General features: G+C 48.1%; 1 protein-coding gene across 2 annotated transcripts in view; it reads right to left on the reverse strand.

Annotated features, from left to right (window-relative positions):
- Nucleotides 1-13,237, reverse strand: part of AMOT (angiomotin) — a 60,123-nt gene extending 46,886 nt beyond the window's left edge. The window contains exon 1 of one of the 2 annotated variants that reach the window (XM_053990264.1): nucleotides 13,150-13,237. The gene's annotated coding sequence lies outside the window, so the exon portion shown is untranslated. Of the gene's footprint in view, nucleotides 1-1,486; nucleotides 2,195-13,149 lie in introns of those variants that run through there. The other variant, XM_053990263.1, reaches the window with a different exon arrangement.
- Nucleotides 13,238-15,516: the final 2,279 nt, after the last annotated feature.

Consider the following 15,516-nt stretch of genomic DNA (forward strand, 5'->3'; position numbering starts at 1 on the left):
CGTTTTCACAGCACCCCTGAAAAACCGATGTGATGCTGCCCATCGCTCACAAGGGAGCAGCACGAGGGTGTAGGGAAAGCTCAAGAACACAGTTCTTGTGTTCCCACCCTGAGTGGTAGAAAAGGTTCAGTGCCCTGAAACATTCAAGCAGAAAAATGTGAGACAGCAGCCAAAACCAAGACCCTGTCCTCTGCCCCAGGATGGATCCTGGTCAGTCACTTGCCCCAGTCCCCTCGCAAGGTGCCCCACTGGCTGCTGCACCTCAGCAGAGACTGAGGCACCCCCAGGTCTCCAAGGGTCCAGCAGCTCAGAGCATGCTGACTTGCTGCCTCACCTATTCCACTTTCTTTTCCCACAGAAATCCCTCCAGGGAAGAGGAAGGGGGGAAAAAAAACTTAAAAAAGAAAGAGGAACAGGGAGCGGGACAGACCAATATGTAGCATTTCCTGTATCATCCACAGGAAAAACCCACGCAGTGGGGAAGAGCTCAATGTCAAGGCTGGTTTCACCACATGAACAGGCAGTTCCTCCTGCTGGGGGATGCTGTGTGATTCCACAGGGAACAATACAATCTTCCCTGACACAAGGAGTCCCACTAGCCTCCACACAAAATTCCACAGGTCCTTCCCTTGCAGAAATGCCTGGTAGCGAGGAAGGAGGAATGTGGGTACAGAGCTGGGGGAGAAGGAAAATGAGACATTCACTGTGGTATTATCACTTGTAAACCAGGACACACTCAGCACTTGGCCCCTACAGAAAGGAGTATTCTGCAAAATATGTTTCCCTGCACAGAGACTGGGCCTCCATCCAGTTATTATGTGCACATGTCCCTGCTGCGTTTTCAGTCTTACTTCGGAAAAAAGGAATCTCAAAACAAAGAAAACATCTCCTCATATTCACTCTGCACAGTGCCAAGCGTGCTCCTGACCATGTTCAATAATCTGTTAAGGCTGCTAATTATGGGTGCAACACTTTTACACCTTGTGACACAGCAGTAAAGCACTTAATGTAAAACAAATTCCAGTGTGAAACAAGAAATCAGCCGATCGTGGCAGCCCTGTTTGCACGTGTGATACATAAATGCACAGAGATGCTCCTCTGTGCAGCACGACCAGCAAAGACAATCTCAGCACATGGATTACAATGACTGCAATTATTTTCTCAAAAGAAAAGAGCACCACAAGAAACGGCTGCTTTCAAACACAGCCTGACACAAACCCACTTCAGCGACTTCCACAAGTTTTACTAAATCCAATAACACACAAGTACATCACTATTCATTTTGGCAATTTACTACCACTGGTGAAATAGGTGGATGAGCATTTTTTTTTTTTTTTGCAAGAATTTTGCAAGATGAAAAGAAAAACTTTAGAGGAGAGAGAAGTGATGGACAAAAGAAGCTGACAGAGAAGAGAGCCAGTCTAACTCCCAGGTTAAGGCTGGAGCAAGAATGCAGAGTCCCTTGCAGCATGAGCACATCTCTTACCTACTGATCTGGTGAAGACAAAAGGGTTTTCTTCTTTTCAGAAACTGGACACTTGTAGCTCGTTGGGTCAGTCACACAAAGCTTCCCTGCTGCCGAAGGTATTCTTTTTCCCCTCGGGTTTTTGTTGTTGTTGTTTGGTTTTTTACCCCAAAGAGTAAAGGGCAGAACAGTGGATTCAGCAGGGGCAAAGGGTGGAATTCGAGATTTAACGGGCTGGAGAACTGCAGAGCTCTCTCCAAAAGATGCTGTATTTCAAGGCGCTTTCATTTGCAAATCCTTCTTCATCCTCAGTGTCAATAAAACTGGAGGAGGGGGAGTAAACTTTTTTTCACCGCAGAAATAAACCGGACTCCACAGAACGGGGAATGTGATACGAACTGGATTTGTGGCTCGACTTTTTCTTTTATTAAAAATAAATATACTTTCAGAACAGGCAATCGAGCTGGAAGGTGGGGGGTAAAAAAAAAAATCCCAGAGTCAGCCAGGACCTGCCCGCGGTCGCTGGGAGGAGGATAGCGGTACCTCGAGAGCGGCAGAATAAACACAAAGAGGGAAAAGTCCGCGTCCCGGCGGTGGCAGCTCGGCTGTCAGTGGCAGCGCCGCCCGGGGCAGTCGCAGCGCCCGCGGCCCCGGCAGCGAAGGGCGGCCCGCGGCATCGCGCCCGGGCGGGCTCGGCTGCGCTTGCTGCTTCTCCGCGGTTACCTGTGCGCGGCGGCGGAGCGGCAGCGGGCGGGCTCGGCGGCACGGACGGCACGGGCGGCTCGGCTCGGCTCGGCTCCCTCCTCCGCCTCCTTCCGCTGCCGTGGGCGCGGGCGGCCCGCGGGACGCGCTGGGCCGGGGCGGGCAGGAAGCGCCGCCGCCCCCGGGCCCGCCCCGCCCGCGGCACCGCCCCCGCTCCGCTCCGCCCGCCCGCCGCTATTGTGTGCGGACACACGGACACACGGACACACGGACCGGCCCGAGCCGCGGGGAGCAGCGCTGCGGATCCTGGCCCCGCACACGCACCCCAACAACCCCACCCTGTGCCGGGAGCGGTGTCCAAAGGCTCCTGGAGCTCTGGCAGCTTCAGGGCTGTGCCCATTCTCTGGGGAGCCTGGGCAGTGCCCCAGCACCCACCGGGGCAAGAAACTTTCCCAAATACCCAACCTAAGCCTCTCCTGACACAGCTCCAGCCGTTCCCTTGGCTCCTGCCCCTGCTCACAGAGAGAGATCGGAGCTGCCTCTCCACTGCCCCTGGGAGGATGTTGAAGACCACAATGAGGTCTCCTCCAGGCTGAACACACCAAGTGACCTCAGCCACTCCTCCTAAGAGTTTCTATCTAGACCTTTCCCCATCCTCATGGCCTCCTTTGTACACTCTTCTAAAAGTTTAATATTCTTTTTTATATTGTGGTGCCCAAAACGGCTCAAAACATTTGAGGCAAGAACCCCCCAGTGCAGAGCACAGCAGGACAATCCCTTCCCTGGCCTGGCTGGTGATGCTGTGCCCGGTGCCCCCCAGGACAGCCCTGATCCCTCTGCAGGAGGAGCCGCCTGGGCAGCTGTGGAAGCACCTACAGGAGTCAGCCCCACCAAAACCAACCTGCCAAATGGGCTGAAATGGGTTTATAGCAATGTACACCAGCCCAGGACTCAGCCCCCTTTTTGCTGGCCAAATGCTGAAAATAAATTAAAGCAAGGCAAGAACTGATCATTACTAACTGCATATGGGCAGCGTATTAAAGGAGATCCCTGTATATAATTTTCTACTTAAAACCAAAATGTGCATCACATGATCTTCCAAAACTTAGGCTATCCTGATAGGAAACATCCACAGACCTCTACTACTCTGCCACAGCTGGAAATAATGGTCAGTGTGGAAGGATGAGACTGAAGACACTTCAGTTCTCCCAAATACAACTCTGATTTTACTGTGTTTCAGCATTTTATCACATGATAAAAGATGGTGGCCACATTCAGAGGTGGCTTTTGCTGAAGGCTTTAAGTGCCTGGAATCAGAGTGTGGAATTTCAACTCCTAAAACAGTTTATCTTTAAACATTCCACAACCTTTACAGCAAAGCATGGATGCACCACCTTTGTGCACGTGACCCCATTCAAAAGCCTGTAAAAGGATCCCAAAATGCTGCTAAAAAGAAAGATTTAAGGCAGTCTTGTTTTGGAAAATCTAATGGAGGATTAGTAATGGCAGTAACACAGTCAGCTCTGTAATGGAACCAGTCTTTGCATCAAAGAGGCAAAGCTCTTGTTCTGAAATGGGCTAAGCAACACCAACTTCTCCTCACCCTGTCCCTGTAATCAGGGCAAGTCCCCAGCCTAAACAAGGCCGAGAGATAACAAACTGGTCCTTCAGTAGGGACTTATTTGTGTACAAACAATCTACCCTGCCTTTCTCACAATCCACCTCCTCCTCCAGCTTTTGCATAGGGAGCACTGGAATCCTCCCCCAGTGAGGCCATTCCTGTCCTGGACTCCTGAGGAGGACAATCTCCCAGTGACAGCTTTCACTTGGCTCCTGGTCATTACCTTGTAATTTCAAAAAAAAAAAAGAGCGAAACAAAAAACTGAATGCAGCTGTCACGGTGTGTCCACAGCTGATTTAATACATAAAAGCCTGATCATGCAAATATGAAGCCCACTAAGCAGTACCAATTTGGTAAGGATTGAGGCTAAGATGCCACCAGTTTCCAAAAAAAACCCCTGAAAGTGCAAAAACTGGCCACATGTCAAATCTTTGCACTGTGAAATTTGGCCTTCATGTGAGGAGAGATGGCATGATTCAGCCATTTACCTTTTAATCACTCTGAGCAAATAAATCCTTTCCGACATTCCCAAATGTTAACATTGAAAATAAAGACTTGGACAAAAATTCAGGAAGTCAAATTACAGAAATCCCAAATGCAGCATCTATAAACATCTACTTCTTCCCCCCTCATAACCAACATTCATTCACTGGAATGTTTTAATGGAAGAAATGCAGAAACACATGTAAACAGCTCATTAACATCCCATAACCTTACAGTTTGAAACGCCAAAGGAAAAAAACCAGGCAGTGGAGCAGCAGCTACTGAAGGCAACATTTGCTGGATGCTGTGGGGCAGCGTTGTAAGGGAAATTAGCACAGCTAGAGCGAGGGAAAGAGTTATAAACTGTGCTTCAGTCACACATCCTGTCTCCCTCCCACATGCTCAAAGAAAATATGGGAGTAAAGAGAGGAGGCAGAGTCATCAGGAAAGCACAACCATTGCTTCATGCAGGCACTGGGGAGCAGCGAGCCTTGCCCGAGGCGTGTTAACCTCGGCTCCTCTGCTGCCTATTCCAGGAGCACTGCTCGTGTTCAACCCACACAACTGGAGATACCAGCCTTATCGGGACTGCAAAAGAACAAAGCTGCATGAAATCCAAACCCTCTTCCTTAAAACACTCTCCCCCTGTATCCTCCCTTCACCCAGCTCCCCGCCCAGCCCGGTGCTCAGGAGCTGCAGCACACATCTGAACGGCTGCCAGCGGAGGAAGCGAGCAGTTTCCATACACACATCACGCCACAATGTGGGAATTCAGGAAACAACACAAGAAAGGGGTTCCTAATAACTGTTCCAGCGTGCTCGGGCCAATTCATGCAATCGCACAAAGGTCACGGTGGTTGTGCTAAAAAGCACAAAAGATAAGCGCTACAACGGCAACTAATTCAAAGTAGGAGAGTAAATCTCGGGCTTAGGAAAACCTGGAGTTGCTCCACCTACAATTTTTTGAGGTTGTCCTTCACATTCTTTAAAATTCCTCCATCTTAAAGTTCCTCCCTCCAGGAATGGCTGTAACTCTGGCGCCCTTTGTCCGCAACAGCTGGAGCTCAGGAAGTTGCTGATATTATCCCTCCTGTACAGACACACCACAGCTCAGCTCAGCATCCACTCAGCACACTGCACAGGGCCCTGAATTAATTTCCGTGCATCTCTGATCTCGGGCCAGTTTAACAGAGCTTTTCTTCTTGCACATAAAAATAAAGTGTTAGCAGGGCTCAGAAGTGGCATTTAGCTCTTGGGGCCAGACAGAACGTCCCCACCAAAGTGAGGGGTTCTTTGTCTACAAAATACATTATTGGGCAAAATAATGACCCTACAGTAAACAGACAGTAATACAAAGAAACAGAAAAAAAATCCTAAGAAGAGGAGCTGAGGATGTTTGCCAGGAATGTGAGTAGGAGCAAGGAAGAGGAATTTCTGAAAAAGTAGAGTGTATTTCTTGTCATAAAAGCCAAAGTCAGAATCCCAGAATGGTTTGGGTTGGAAAGGACCTTAAAGCTCATCTCATTCCACCCCCTGCCTTGGGCAGAAGCACCTTCCACCATCCCAGGTTGCTCCAAGCTCCAACCAACCTGGCCTTGGACACTTCCAGGTGAGTTTGACAGATACTCATTGAATAAAAGTAAGTAAGCGAACCAACACCACATGTTTGGGAATACAGATCAAAACAAGACCAAAAGATTTCAAAGCCTTGTCAAAATCACAAGAAATGTGTGGAGAAAGCATCAAGATACCAGAAGGTTGAGTGGTTGGTCCAAAGTGAGGCTGGGAGTTCAGTCTGCACTTGCAGAGGCCCTGCCTTGCTGCCCACATGTACAGTGAGCTCGGACATGCAGTACTGCAGCTTTTGCTGCTGTTTCACCATCTGGTTTTAGCACCCAGCACCTTCAGGGTGGCCATGGCCATCTTTAAGTCATATGCAGAGGATTTGGTGTTGCTGCCACATCCAGCCTGAGCTGTAACAAGGCTTGGAAGGCACCCTTGGGTCCTGTGTTGGTACGGCTGGAAAGTAACTACAATTTCTGAAGGGAAACAGAATCAGACAGACGAGAGATTGAGGCATGAACTACTATTACTCACCAAGATGGCAAGAACAGCTATTCACAGCTCAAGAACACCAGAAATTAACACCATCAAACTTGACATGTGTGGAATTGCTAGAAAAATTTGATTCTCAAAACACACGAGCAGGAACAGTTACACACTCCTTATTCCTCTGGTCTTCACTAAGTAACTGCTGTGTCTTTTTACACAAGTGTATTACTTTACCAATTCTACACAATAAAACTTTGATGACCACATAACTTCTGGGAGGGAAGTAACTGATATAGAAACCTCTGCAAAGCCAACTTCATGTCCTGTCTCTACTGTGATTTACACTGTAACACAGCCCCAGCTCATCTAAGACTTTTCATGCTGCTGCATGTGAAGAGTTTTAAAAGTCTGTCAGTCTGGGAGGTGCCTCTAATGGATTGTAACTCAAGTGCAGCGTGGTTCCTGGGGTGAAGAAAAGGCCTGCAAGGAAGGGGGAGAAAAGGAACAGCTTACCACAGTGAAATGTAATATAGAGGTCAGCAGTGACATGTCACCCGTGAGGTGATTGATCAGGTACCACCTGTAAGGAGAATTATTCTAACTGCTGAACCTTGGCCCCTGTCTGTGCAGAACTGCAGAAGAGAGCTGTGTATCCAGGAGAGTGGTAAACAACTGCCAACTATGGAAAAACAAATGTTTCAGCTTTGCCCTAAACACATTCACACCTCAGTGCCTTACAGTTAAATGTAGTTTGGGCAAAATAAGGTTAGTCTGGACAAAGTGATTTCCTTACAAAACACTGTTCTTCTGTAAGCCTTTAACTGATGTCTATTATATGTTAACAACCTGGATGTAAGAAAGTTGACCACTCCCTTGCTTCTCTGCACTCTTACCTCTCAAGTCTCCTTAAAAAGAGATGTGTCTTTAAAATCTGCTGGAATTAATTGAAGGAATCCCTCAGCTTACAGTGGATTTGGACCAGAGTGAACTGTAAGAGTAGGGCATGGAGGCACTGAACTTCAGCACAGTATCTGTTTCCTCTCAAGGACTAAAGATTGTGTGAAATTACAAGTGAACAAGATGTACAGCAGGTTCTGCAGCAAAAAACAGACTTGCTAATCCTGATATTTCAATGACCATAAAGCCTAAAAGGGGACATCCATAGCTGGTTTGATACCAAAAAGCCCAAACTCTTCAAAGCTTCTAGGCCTTAAAATGGTGCAGCTGTATTGATAAATACCACAGGCATGGGAGACAAGGGGTGCTCTTTGATTTAAAGCTCTTGCAACTCATTTTTAATGCTGATGTCAGAAGCAGACTCCAAAGTGAGAAATGAAAGAGGCCCAACCAACAGCAGTCTCTGGCTGGGAGCAACCTTGCACTGCCTGGGAAGGATAAAGGCATGGTCTCAGTGAAACACTGAGTGCCATGTGCATACAAGAGCTCTGCTAATTGCAGGAGCAGAACCATCTTCCCCTGCTACAGAAGCTGTACTGTAACCAGCTTGTTCTGAACATGAAATTAAAGAAGAGAAATGAAAGGAGAAAAAAAAATGTTAGGTACAAGAAACATATTGAAACAAAACAGATTCATTTCTCTTAAATAACTGCTTCAAAAAGTGCCAATTAGAATTTTTATGAATACATAGATATGCTTCTAAAAGCAGTCTTTCCCCTGGAGTAAGCTACAAAAAGACTGACAATTAGACAGAGCAAGATATCAAGTTACAGGTAATTGATTAACATTTCATTTTCATGTAAATGAAAAACTAAAAATAGAATTATGGAAAAAAGTCTGATTAGATTTTACAATTTTCAAAAGCTGCTGCCACATACTGGAAGAGCACCAGCACTCTCTGCTGGTGATCTTTGGTTAACAGTTATCAAGACAAAAATTAGGGATGAAAGTGCATTATGTTCTTGATATGAAATGCTATTTTTGTTATAAATTGATGATTACTTACGTCCCTAATAATTTAGCAAACAGCAACTCTAGGAGCTAGCTGTGCTTTTGGAAACAATGCAGTCATTACTAAGAACTGCATTTACTCTGGGCAATCATCACTCACTGGAATAAATTTCACTGTCTCAAATAAACATCTGATGTAAATGCTTCCCTCGGCAGAAAGCACTTCTGTGGTGCTGCCACACAAAGACAGGCTGGTGTGAGAAATTCCCATGATGCCAAATCCCTTGGCTCCACCCTGACTTTCCATCAATTTTAGGGCTATGCCAAGAAAAACAGCTCTCCTTTAAAAAGTCCTAGCCCAGTTCCAACACCTTCCCCGACGGGAGCCACAGTGGGAATGCTGCTGTGTTTTCATCAAAGCAAACCTGCTCCCAGCCCTGTCTCTGCTCCACCCTTTGCCAGGAAGCTGGAAAAGCTTTGATTCCCTCTCCCCATGAGAGGGATGCACCCAAGCTGTGTCTTCTGGGCTGCCTTACACACCTGAGCCAGAGCTTCCACAGGGATGAAGAGGCTGCAAAAATAAACCCCAAGCCAAGCACCTCAGTGCCAGCTGCCCCAGCTCCCAAACTGTGCTCGGATCAGGCACCAGGAAGAAGGGGTAAAAACTGCCAAATGGAATCCATGTGCAGCTCATGGAAGTGTGGGAAACAAAAGAGACAATGTTAAGGACAGAGTATTCATTAGCAAAGGGCTCAAGTTTCTTGGCTTCTGCCATCTGCTTCCCAAAGGCCATTTTTCAAGGTAGCTTTTTGTTCTTCAGTTTTGAATGGAGCTGCGGAAAGACATCCTACTCCTTCTTAGCTAACGAACTAAAGCTCGGTGCATGTTCAATGGCTTAAAATATTTTGTCTTTTTAATTCCCTGGGGACAAGAAGGGAATGCAATGTCAGAGGTGGGGTTTTTCTCCTGGGATTTGGATCAAATTTTTCACCTGACACAGCTGACCCAAAAAACCTCAGACACCTCCATAAATATTCATTTACACTATGGTATTAAATACATAAAGAAATCCTGTGTTCACATAAAAAAATACACAAGACTTCATAATGCTGTATAAATCTGTATATTATGTGTAGTGAGACACACAGCCGTTTTGACTCTTTTCCTTTATGAAGTAAAAATTGGAAAGAACAGCTCCTGAATTAGAGAAACAGCTCAGAGCCCTAAAAAGAACACACTCTGTGGTAAAAATAAGTGAGATTTAACATAGTTGTAAGTCAAAGTCAGGAATAATTGTTCTAATGCATTCTGCTCCTGACAGATCTCAAATTTAGAAGAGCTTCACATCTGCTAAGAGTCCCAAGGAACTTCTTAAGCATTCAGGGATCACTGACACTTGGCAGAGTGGGACAGAGTGACAGCCAAATGCCAAGCACAGCTCTGAAACACTGCATGAGGAACAGACATTCCTGCCTAAGGGGGCAGAGCAAGTTTCCCACTGCAGCGGAAAAGAGTTTTGAAACCTGAAGTTTTCTGCTCTTCAAGGAATTTAATATTGTGGACATGACAGGATCCAGCCAGAGAACAGTGATCTACATGGGATGAGAAGATGCTCAAAGCCTTGAGAACCTGAGCACCTACAGGACATTAACATGATTATTTTCTTAATATTATTAACTATACATGCCAGGCTGCTCTTAAATATTTCCTTCCCACATTCCTACCCACACCTTTACCTTTGTGCCATAGGAATTCCACATTCAGCCCTGCTCCTTGATCATTAATGCAGACTCCTGAGTTTCAGACTTCAAAGCAAGGCAGGATTAAGAGTCACAGGCTCAGGACTGGGACAGCATCAAACCCTCCCTGTGCAGGAACCTCCACCTTGTGTTGGACTCCACAAACACCTCCTGGGTGTCAGGACTGGGAAATTCAGGGATTTACGTGGAGCTTCCCACAGGTTAAGTCAATAAGGGAGCCCAACAATGCCTCATCTCCTTATTTCATGGTAAATGAAAGGAAATGGGAATGTCTTGCGGGGTTAGGGAAAGAAAGATGTGAGTGCTCTACAAATGTGCAAGGGAAGAAAGCAAAGGCTTCATTGTGTGGAAATGCACTTCTCCAGGAAAGCTCTTCTCTTCTCCCTCTCCTAAGCAGCACACGAGAATGTTCTTAGGGAACCCATCATCACCTACAACCCTGCTGGCGGTTTAGTTTTTATTACTGACTGTTCTATTTTCCCCCCTCACCCTCCCTCATTCTGCTGCTCAAAATGCCTGCACTCACAGCTTCCTCATTTCTGCAGGTCCTCCCCTGCCATGTGCAGCACATCCCAGTACCACCAGCATTACTGGGAGCTCCAGCCATGCCCCACTACTCCGAGCTTCCAGCAATGAGACTGACCTACAGTCAACACAATACAAATGAAGAAATTGCAGCACAGATATATCAAGATACAGGTCTGTCCAAGATCCTAAGGAACTTTGGGACTCATTTCAGTCAGCATCACTTTGAGTTACATTTGAAAATTACACCAACTTGGCCAAGATTAAGCCACATCAGGCTTAGGGAAGAAGGCAGTCTGGGCTTTTTCAGCTTTATTTGTAACTGGTCTTATATCACCAGCTTACCAGGAAATTGCACAACACCAGACCAACACAGGTGCAGGTCCTTTAGTGGTAAGAAAGCTGCTAGAGTCAGGAATTTTCATTGACTACATGGTCTACACCTGCTCTGAGTTAAACATTGCAATGCTACAGTGGGAGAAGCTGTTGTAGAGACACACACTGTCCTCATCAGCCTCATGATCCCTCATGAATGCTGAGCTCAAGTGATGGTAGATGGTGTTACAGAGCAGAGATTTACTTGCTGAGAAGGTGAACTGCAAAGCCAAACTCAGAAATTTCTCTGCCTAACGAGAATGTTGCAATTAGGTCATTGCTGAGCGCTGGGTAACCACAGATGAGAACAAAAACACTCCCACAGAATAACTCATATGTGACAGCAGGTACTTGGAATGAGAACAAGGACTTTATCCACGTAGTCCTGCTGCTGAATTATGTGGATAAACAGTGATGCCGATGTAGCCAGCCCCCAGCAGGACACGCAGGTGTCGGGACACACAGACCCAGTTTAGCACAAGCAAATGAAATTCCCAAACAGCAAAGCCCATGTCCAACTTCGATGAAATTTGACAAAGAGCTCAGAGCAAGTTTCAGGTCAGAATTCTATTTAGGATGTAGATCAACTGGATCCAGGCCATAACATTTTTCTGTATCTTCTGGACTCCAGTTTGAGCAATGCTTTTATTTCTGAACCCTATTTCTGCTAAAATACCCCATCAGTTCTATGCCCAACCCTGCTCAGCTCAGGCTGGATATTTTGGTAAACACAAGACCTTTATTCAAACACCAAGGAACTTCAATAGAACACTCTCCAGGCTGCTTTTGGTCACTGAGACTCCCTCCCTTGGATCCTGCACATGGAATTACCTGTCCTTGGGGCAGAGAGGTCAGGAGAGGGGAGATTTGTGGGTTAATGGGATACCGTTCTGATCAGGGAGATTAGGTTACAAGGCCATGCCTTGTAACACACTGCCTTCTTCAGTGTGGCACTTCAGTTTACAACTGGGGATTTCTCCCTTATTAGATTGTACTTTTAATTATTTATGGCCTATATTATATGCAGAAGCTGCCCAAAACCTAAGCCTTAATAAGGATAATCAGAATAATATTTTTCCCTTTTTTTGTAAAGCACCTTGAGCCTTGCTGATGAGAAATGCTAGGATGTGATTAGATGCTTAATGAAAAATTATCATTAGAAAGTGGAATAAAAATTAAAAATTAACTGAAATTGAATTTTCTATTTTATACTGCATTGGGGCTGAATTAAAAATCATTTATCAGAGGCGCTGCTGAAAATTTTAACTTGAAAACTGAGTGGAGATCTTCTTTATGCATGTTATGATGGGAGAGTGCAGGTGAGGATGCCAGAGTCGGGGCCTGGGTGTTGTGAGAAGTCTGAACAATCCCCAGGAGCCTGAAATATGGGAGTGCTGGGCTGTCCCACCATGTGCAGCCAGCCCTTGGCTGGTGCCAGCACCAAGAAAAGCAGTGGGTGTTCAACACCACCCCAGCTCCTGTGTCCACCACAGCTCCTCCGCACTGATGGCCACAGCTCCTCCGCACTGATGGTTTGGCTTTCCAGCCTTCACCCTCCCCAGAAAGTATCGGGAGCTGAGGCAAATGGGGTTTGAGCTGCTCAGACCATGCGGTGGAAGTCGCGGTGAATATTTATGGCCCTTCCTGACTCAGTCTGTGAATGAAATCCACAATGACCGTAGCGGAACGGCCGAACCAAGGCACGGATGCAAAGCTTTTAACCCTTTGGGGATTATCACCCTCCAAATTTGCTCTCTCGGAGATCAAAGCAGGAGGATTTGGAGACGTTTCTGTTAAATTCAGAGCTGGGGCAGGTGCGGGTGAGCTCCTGCGGGTGGCTGGGGCCGGCGGGAGGAGAAGGGCAGAGCAAGGACCATCCCTGGCGGCTGGGGCAGAGCCTACGGCTAACAAAACATCCCCGGCACCACCTGGACCTGACAATGGAGCCGGGGAGGGGCCGGACAGAGGAACAGGGACGGCTCCCACACAGCCCCGGCAGCCCCCGAGCCCCGCCACCGCCCCACGCCCAGCCTTCCCCAGAGCCACGAACAGCGCGGGCTGAGCCCCAGCACCGCCCCACACCGCCCGGGGAAGGAGGAGGAGATGCCCGTGAGGGCAGCGGGAACACCCGGCAGCCCTGCCCCGCCTCGGGGGGCCCGTCCGGGCGGTGCTTGAGGGGACAGCGCCGGCCTTTCCCCGCGCCGGGCGCCGCCGGCCTCGCCCCGCGGCCGCGCCCTCAGCCCGCGCAGCGCCCTTACCCCGCGGGCGCCGGGCCCCGCGGCCGCCCGCACATCCATCCCGGGCCGCTCCCCGCGGGCTGCCGCGGCCGGCACGGCGCTGGGCCACGCCGGGGAGCTCCGGCAAGGGCCCCCCGCCGATGCCGCGGGGAACTTTCAGCAGGCGGCTGCAACTACGGCGCCCGGCATCCCCCGGCGGGCCGGCGAGCGGTGCCGGCCGGGAGCTGTAGTTCCGCACGGGCGGGGGAGCCGCCGGGCGCCTGCGGGCAGCGGCCTCGGGAATCACGGCACCAGCGGGGCTGGAAAAGACCTCTGAGAGCAGCGAACCCAGCCTGTGAGTGATCCCCACCTTGTCAGCCGGCCCTGAGCGCTGGGTGCCATGTCCAGTCGTTTCCTGGACACCTCCAGGGACGGGAGTCCACCACCTCCCTGGGCAGCGCTTTCCAATGTTTAACAACCTTGCCCGTGATGAAATTCTTCCCAATATCCAACCCGAACCTCTCCTGTCCTATCACTGCTTGCTCGGGAGCAGACCCCGACACACACCCTCCTGTCCGGGAGTTATGGAGAGCCAGAGGGCACTCCGGAGCTTCCTTTGCTCCAGACTGAGCTCCTTTCCCAGCTCCCTCAGCCTCTCCTGGTGCTCCAGCCCCTTCCCCAGCTCTGCTCCCTTCCCTGGACATGCTCCAGCCCCTCTATGTCCTTTCTTAAGTGAAAGGCCCAGACGTGACCCCAGCACTGGAGGAGTGGTCTCACCAGTGCCCAGCCAGGGGACAGTCACTGTCCTGGTCCTGCTGGCCACGCCATGGCTGGGACCGGCCAGGTGCCATTGGCCTCTTGGCCACCTGGGCACACCTGGCTCCTGTTGAGCTGCTGTTGACCAGCACCCCCAGGGCCTTTCCCACCAGGCACTTTCCAGCTCCTCTGTCCCAATCTGGAGCGTTCCATGGGGTTGGTGTGGCCAAAGGATTTAAGTTCTTTACTTTTTATTTCACCTGGCTCTTAGTATCAGCTCCTTAAACCTGCTGTATATATATTACCTTCATCACATCATGAGCTTTTCTGCACCAGCTTTGCTTCTAATCTTTCTTCCACAATGTTTCAGGCAGGGATGATTCCTTGCCCCAGAAACTCTCAATAAAAGCAATACAAATGTAAAAGCTGACCTGTCAGAGAAGTATTAGCAGGCAAAACTTAAAGGCCCTGGAAAATCTGTCACTGAGATACTCAGCTGCTGGCTATCAAGTGTTCAGCTCATAGGGTCTCATGTTTATGTGTTTCATCCATTTTTATTTACAATTTATTTTTATTTAAAGCTGAGTATCTCTCTGGCCCTGCTGTGTCATGGTTCCTGTGTTGAACACAGAACAGTACACAAAACAAGCCCTGTGGAAACAAAAGGGTATTTTAGAGATGTGAGTAGGGAGCATCCAAAGTCACGAGGAAAAATGGTTTTAAGCAGAGACATCTGTGTGTATTATTACTGTGAGCATTAATACTGTGTATTATTATCTGTTAGCATTACTACTGCTTGCTGCATTTAATTACAGATAGCTTTGTTTTGTTGCTTTTGATGGAGAGAGAAAAAAGCCAGCAGAGGTAGTGGCCACACACCAATCTTCCACTGTAAACACCCAGAAAGGAGGGCTGGGGAAAAGTCTGTTATTGCTCCATGGGAGTCCAGCAGCACAGGGGCACAAGAGTGACACAAAAATGGGCTGTGCTGTCACAAGGTCTTGTTTTCCAGAGCCAGACAACGAGGATCTGTTACAAGACACGGTGGAATGTTTGTTTTTGTAGTACTGAATTTCCAAAATCCATGGTCTTTTTGTGGCTGACAAGCCCCCTCCTTTCTTTGCCTCGTTCCTGCAGCTGTCGGAGGTCTGCACCCCTGCCTGGAAAACATGAGCACAGCACAGCAAAAATGTGCATCATTCATGTGCCATCAGACAATGCTTGGGAGAGTTACAAAGGAGGGGAGGAAGAGGAGAATGAGACCACAGCGCTGCAGTAATTTGCATTATTTCTACTTTCTTTGCAATAGTCACTTTGAGCTTTAAACTCTAACAGCTATATATTTCATAGCAGCTTTACCACACTTCAGCATTACTGGATTTTAATTCACACCCCCTCCATGACCAGGTAAAATTTGGCAGTGTCTCTGTTCTAACACATACTTTCATTTTGTTTGGGTAATATTTCATATATAGAAATTAACTGAAAAGCAGAATCTGTGTTGTGACCTGCTGCTTACCTCAGCGATTCCCTCCATGGTTCATCCTTAATGCTTTGTGCTGTGCAGAACCTCCTGGGAGCACCACTGCTGGGATTTCACTGGGAATCAGACCAGGCCATGGCTGCCCCACAGCACTCACTTTTCCTGGAGCC

The sequence above is a fragment of the Vidua macroura genome, chromosome 14, assembly GCF_024509145.1.
Source record: "Vidua macroura isolate BioBank_ID:100142 chromosome 14, ASM2450914v1, whole genome shotgun sequence".
NCBI lineage: Eukaryota > Metazoa > Chordata > Aves > Passeriformes > Viduidae > Vidua > Vidua macroura.